General features: G+C 43.6%; 1 long non-coding RNA gene across 1 annotated transcript; it reads left to right on the top strand.

Annotated features, from left to right (window-relative positions):
* The first annotated feature begins 840 nt into the window (after positions 1 to 840).
* On the top strand, positions 841 to 2,569 carry LOC115176852 (uncharacterized). Its single transcript, XR_003872293.1, has 3 exons — positions 841 to 912; positions 2,185 to 2,271; positions 2,486 to 2,569. It is a non-coding gene; the product is annotated as an uncharacterized LOC115176852 (long non-coding RNA).
* Positions 2,570 to 5,679: the final 3,110 nt, after the last annotated feature.

Raw genomic sequence — 5,679 nt, forward strand, 5'->3', positions numbered from 1 at the left:
GTGAGGTATCACAATCTCTTTCAATAATGGCAGGGATTGAGGAGGTCTTTATACTAGTGAGATTGCTAAAGCGAACACCGCCATCTTTAATTTTGCCCAACCTAGGTCGAGGCACAGACACGGTCTCAATGGGGATAGCTGAGCTGACTACACTGACTGTGCTAGTGGCAGACTCCACTAAGCTGGCAGGCTGGCGAACAGCCTGCTGCCTGGCCTGCACCCTATTTCATTGTGGAGCTAGAGGAGTTAGAGCCCTGTCTATGTTCGTAGATAAGATGAGAGCACCCCTCCAGCTAGGATGGAGCCCGTCACTCCTCAACAGGCCAGGCTTGGTCCTGTTTGTGGGTGAGTCCCAGAAAGAGGGCCAATTATCTACAAATTCTATCTTTTGGGAGGGGCAGAAAACAGTTTTCAACCAGCGATTGAGTTGTGAGACTCTGCTGTAGAGCTCATCACTCCCCCTAACTGGAAGGGGGCCAGAGACAATTAGTCGATGCCGACACATCTTTCTAGCTGATTTACACGCTGAAGCTATGTTGCGCTTGGTGACCTCTGACTGTTTCAGAGTTTCGTCAAGTGGAAGGATTTTCAGCGGTTGATTTAAATTGATTCAGCGCACGCAAAGGAACCAAACCTATAAAGCCTGTTACGCACCTGCACAAAGCCCGTTACGCACACACATCTGAATACCAACTACTGAGAAGTGCATAGGAAAGGCGTACAAGTCTGAATTTGTCCCTTTGAAAAAAGTTCACCCAAGACTTGGGTTCATAGTGATTATGATGGGTCCCTTTTTTTTCAGATGCCGAGTTTACATCTCTCAAAGCATCATGGGAGAAGGCCAAGTTTCGCTTGAGGTCGATGGAGGGTCACAGTGACATCATCACCTGTGTGGTTGCTGTTGACAACCTGGTGAGTGAGTCATTCTCCGATTTAATAATAGATCTCATAACTGTGAACAATTCCATCAATTTCTTTCTTTCTCCCTCCTCTCTCTGTAACTCTGACATGCTAACTTTCTCCTCCTACCACTGAGAGCCATTCTCGCCTGAACAGAGTGTTATTGAGCTACTTGAACCTTGTCTGCTCTCACTCTCGTGGGCTCGCTCTGTGTCTCTCTCTCTCACACTCATTTCATCGCTCTTCGTTGTTCTCGCCATCTCTCTCTCTCTCTATTTCTCTCTCTCAGTCGAGACACAACAGTAAAGTTGTCGCCCATTCCTACGGCAACAGAGCAGCGGAATCTCGGAGGTCATACTGGTGGAGTCACCTGTCTTTTCTGCCCCTGTGCCTGAATACTGTAGGAGACTAGGTAGGGAATGGACACACACACACACACACACACACACACACACACACACACACACACACACACACCTATGTCTTACTATACTAACCCTAACTCCTAACCCTACTCCTAACCCTAAATCTTACCCCTAATTCTAACCCTAAACCTAACCACTAATCCCTGACTCTAATTCTAACCCTAACCCTAATCCCTAAGCCTAAAACTAAAATAGCCTGTATACAAGTGAAGACCGGTTTACTATTTGTGTGAGGACTTCCGGTACTCACAAGTATAGTAAAACGTACACACACACACACACACACACACACCCTTATTCTCCGTCAGGCATCCTGATTTCAGGCAGTAATTATAGTTTTAGTTCATCAGGTAAAATCCAGGGAGAGAACTAGCAGCAGCAGACACTGGGTTACTCTCATTCTGACTGAAGGAGGGATCGTTCCACTACTTCAACGTCTCTGCCCTTTCTGTCTCTCGTCCCACGCTACCCCTCTCCGTATCTCTATCTCACTCTCTCCAGGTTTTTTTGCTCAGGCTTACATTGCCAAGACGAGAACTCGGGAACATATCATATTAAATCAATAGCAACTTGGATGATAATTATATGCGTACTGACTATGAACTGTACAGTGATAACAAATAAAATAATTATTATTCCCTCCCCCACATTTCTCTCCATCTCTTTCTTCCGTTCAACCCCCCCCTCGTCTCTTCCCCTCCTTCTCCCCAACTGTCAATCTCTCTCTCTCTCTCTCTCTCTCTCTCTCTCTCTCTCTCTCTCTCTCTCTCTCTCTCTCTCTCTCTCTCTCTCTCTCTCTCTCTCTCTCTCTCTGTGTCTCTGTGTCTCTGTGTCTCTGTGTCTCTGTGTCTTTCTCTAGCCAGGGATCTGTCTCTGGGAGACAAGGAGAGGTTCCTCCTGAGTGGCTCAGCAGACTGCTGTGTGAGGATCTGGGCCTTAAGCACTGGTGAGCTCACTACACACACACACACACACACACACACACACACACACACACACACACAGTCTGAGCACGAGCCCTAAAGCTTTGTCTGGGTGAGTGCTTGTGTGCGTCTGTGTGTGTGTGTGTGCCTACGTGTTTGCATGGGCCTACGTGTTTGCGTGTGCCTACGTAATTATGTTGTGGACAATTAAATCTGTGTTCCCCTCTCTCCGTCCAGGCCAGTGTGTAAAGTCCATCTATACCTTTAACGTGGTGACTGCTCTCTGCTTCGTGCCTGAAGGCGATGGCTACATCATCACTGAAACAAACACTAGTGACAGTTATAAATGTAAGGAAACAAACACTAGTGACAGTTATAAATGGAAGGAAACAAACACTAGTGACAGTTATAAATGGAAGGAAACTAACACTAAAGTGACAGTTATAAATGGAAGGAAACAAACACTAAAGTGACAGTTATAAATGTAGGGAACAAACACTAAAGTGACAGTTATAAATGTAGGGAACAAACACTAAAGTGACAGTTATAAATGGAAGGAAACTAACACTAAAGTGACAGTTATAAATGTGAGGAAACAAACACTAAAGTGACAGTTATAAATGTGAGGAAACAAACACTAAAGTGACAGTTATAAATGTGAGGAAACAAACACTAAAGTGACAGTTATAAATGTGAGGAAACAAACACTAAAGTGACAGTTATAAATGTAGGGAACAAACACTAAAGTGACAGTTATAAATGGAAGGAAACTAACACTAAAGTGACAGTTATAAATGGAAGGAAACTAACACTAAAGTGACAGTTATAAATGTAGGGAACAAACACTAAAGTGACAGTTATAAATGGAAGGAAACAAACACTAAAGTGACAGTTATAAATGTAGGGAACAAACACTAAAGTGACAGTTATAAATGTAGGGAACAAACACTAAAGTGACAGTTATAAATGTAGGGAACAAACACTAAAGTGACAGTTATAAATGGAAGGAAACTAACACTAGTGACAGTTATAAATGTACAGTGAGGGAAAATAGTATTTGTTCCCCTGCTGATTTTGTACGTTTGCCCACTGACAAAGAAATGTCTATAATTTTAATGGTAGGTTTATTTGAACAGTGAGAGACAGAATAACAACAAAAAAATCCAGAGAAACGCATGTCAAAAACGTTATAAATTGATTTGCATTTTAATGAGGGAAATAAGTATTTGACCCCCTCTCAATCAGAAAGATTTCTGGCTCCCAGGTGTCTTTTATACAGGTAACGAGCTGAGATTAGGAGCACACTCTTAAAGGGAGTGCTTGTTTGTTACCTGTATAAAAGACACCTGTCCACAGAAGCAATCAATCAATCAGATTCCAAACTCTCCACCATGGCCAAGACCAAAGAGCTCTCCAAGGATGTCAGGGACAAGATTGTAGACCTACACAAGGCTGGAATGGGCTACAAGACCATCGCCAAGCAGCTTGGTGAGAAGGTGACAACAGTTGGTGCGATTATTCGCAAATGGAAGAAACACTAAATAACTGTCAATCTCCCTCGGCCTGGGGCTCCATGCAAGATCTCACCTCGTGGAGTTGCAATGATCATGAGAACGGTGAGGAATCAGCCCAGAACTACAAGGGAGGATCTTGTCAATGATCTCAAGGCAGCTGGGACCATAATCACCAAGAAAACAATAGGTAACACACTACGCCGTGAAGGACTGAAATCCTGCAGCGCCCGCAAGGTCCCCCTGCTCAAGAAAGCACATATACATGCCCGTCTGAAGTTTGCCAGTGAACATCCGAATGATTCAGAGGACAACTGGGTGAAGTGTTGTGGTCAGATGAGACCAAAATGGAGCTCTTTGGAATCAACTCAACTCGCCGTGTTTGGAGGAGGAGGAATGCTGCCTATGACCCCAAGAACACCATTCCCACCGTCAAACATGGAGGTGGAAACATTATGCTTTGGGGGTGTTTTTCTGCTAAGGGGACAGGACAACTTCACCGCATCAAAGGGACGATGGACGGGGCCATGTACCGTCAAATCTTGGGTGAGAACCTCCTTCCCTCAGCCAGGACATTGAAAATGGGTCGTGGATGGGTATTCCAGCATGACAATGACCCAAAACACACGGCCAAGGCAACAAAGGAGTGGCTGAAGAAGAAGCACATTAAGGTCATGGAGTGGCCTAGCCAGTCTCCAGACCTTAATCCCATAGAAAATCTGTGGAGGGAGCTGAAGGTTCGAGTTGCCAAACGCCAGCCTCGAAACTTTAATGACTTGGAGAAGATCTGCAAAGAGGAGTGGGACAAAATCCCTCCTGAGATGTGTGCAAACCTGGTGGCCAACTACAAGAAACGTCTGACCTCTGTGATTGCCAACAAGGGTTTTTCCACCAAGTACTAAGTCATGTTTTGCAGAGGGGTCAAATACTTATTTCCCTCATTAAAATGCAAATCATTTTCTAACATTTTTGACATGTGTTTCTCTGGATTTTTTGTTGTTATTCTGTCTCTCACTGTTCAAATAAACCTACCATTAAAATTATAGACTGATCATTTCTTTGTCAGTGGGCAAACGTACAAAATCAGCAGGGGATGAAATACTTTTTTCCCTCACTGTAAGTGGGTATAACTGACAGTGGCTACCAATAGTGGCTAATATTCAACATGATACAAATTGTAAAACATACTGTCAAAAGTCTGTTTATATATTTAAAACATTCTAGAAACCATAAGTCAACTCTCTAGGTTTGGCGCTGTACACTCATTTGCGCATGGCTCCAGAAGCCTATAGTTTGTGTCTCCAAATGTCATTCTTGCAAGTTACAAGGCTTACATTTTATAAACATCACTGTGGGAAAGTTGATATGTTGATATGCTTTAGTTTGCTGCCATATGACTGGTTTCACATTTGTCTCCAGCGATCATAAGTTAAAATAGATCTGAAACAATTGTCAGTAATATTTTCAATCCCCTTATCTAAGCGGCTTACTTTACCTATCTCTTATCAATAGCTCTTATCAATTTGTAAATTACAGTGCATGGGGAATGGTGTTTTATCTATCAGAAAAAAATAACAAAGATGTTGTTCCACTTGGAACCGACAGGTTGCATCGACCTTATTCATCGCGCGTAAAGGCGGTGGCATTATGAGGGAATGAAGTCAAAATAGACACTGATCTAGGATCTGTTTTGCCTTTAAGGGGGCTCCCGAGTGGCGCAGCGGCCAAAGGCACTGCATCTCAGTCCAAGAGGCATCACTACAGTCCCTTGTTTTGGTTTGTCGTTGTGAAGCGTTTTGCTTCAGTGTGCCTACAGTGGACCCTAATGAACACAAGCCAGGTGGGAAGGACAGATCGAAATGTTAACTTTTTGTGATATGATTTCTGGGAGCCTACCAAGGATTTTCCATATTTCCTTTC

The sequence above is a fragment of the Salmo trutta genome, chromosome 37, assembly GCF_901001165.1.
Source record: "Salmo trutta chromosome 37, fSalTru1.1, whole genome shotgun sequence".
NCBI lineage: Eukaryota > Metazoa > Chordata > Actinopteri > Salmoniformes > Salmonidae > Salmo > Salmo trutta.